This window comes from Monodelphis domestica, chromosome 7, assembly GCF_027887165.1.
Source record: "Monodelphis domestica isolate mMonDom1 chromosome 7, mMonDom1.pri, whole genome shotgun sequence".
Lineage (NCBI taxonomy): Eukaryota > Metazoa > Chordata > Mammalia > Didelphimorphia > Didelphidae > Monodelphis > Monodelphis domestica.
The window spans coordinates 201,474,931-201,475,684 of NC_077233.1; positions in this window are offsets into that span (position 1 = coordinate 201,474,931).

Genomic DNA, 754 nt, shown 5'->3' on the forward strand with positions numbered 1-754 from the left:
TTAATGCACTACAGCTCCTTTATATTGGCTTGATCAATCCACCAAACATATATGAATATATATAACTACTAGTTGAAGGCATTATCCCCAAACCAGAATTATAATATTTCATGGAAATGCATTGAGATTTCACATTCTTAAATTGAATATAATTGGCTTATCCTTTAGAACACAACCACTCAGATTTTAGTATTCTGTAGCAGGTCCATCACAGGTAGGTTGTTTCCATATTACTGGTTTTGCTTAGTTCATTGTAAACACAACACAAGTGAATATATTTTAAAAAACTAGTTTATCAAAACCAAAAATACTTTAAAAAATAAAATCCTATTTTCAAATTAGGAAATAATGTATAAATATCACTAACTATTCTGTTTATTAGCAACACAGCAAACAAGGTTAACCAATGATATATACACTATGGATCTGTGAAATAGCAAAATAAGTAAAAAATACTAGTTGTGTCTATTGAGGCAAACTTTTCCTCTTATGCAGGAAGATAGTGTGGTATAATTCCAATAAGCCTACATTATACTGGTATTTCCAATCACTCTTGACCAGACATTTCTTGCCACTTAATATCTTTAATTTGCACATACTCTTTTGGTTCTGCATATTTATACCTTCGGTTTTTATGTAAGCTTCATTTCATAACACACCTGAAAACACAGAGAATCATCCCTTATAAAAAATTTGTTTTAAAAGGAGAAAAAAAGTAGATAAGCAAAAGTTACACATAGACCAACTCTACATT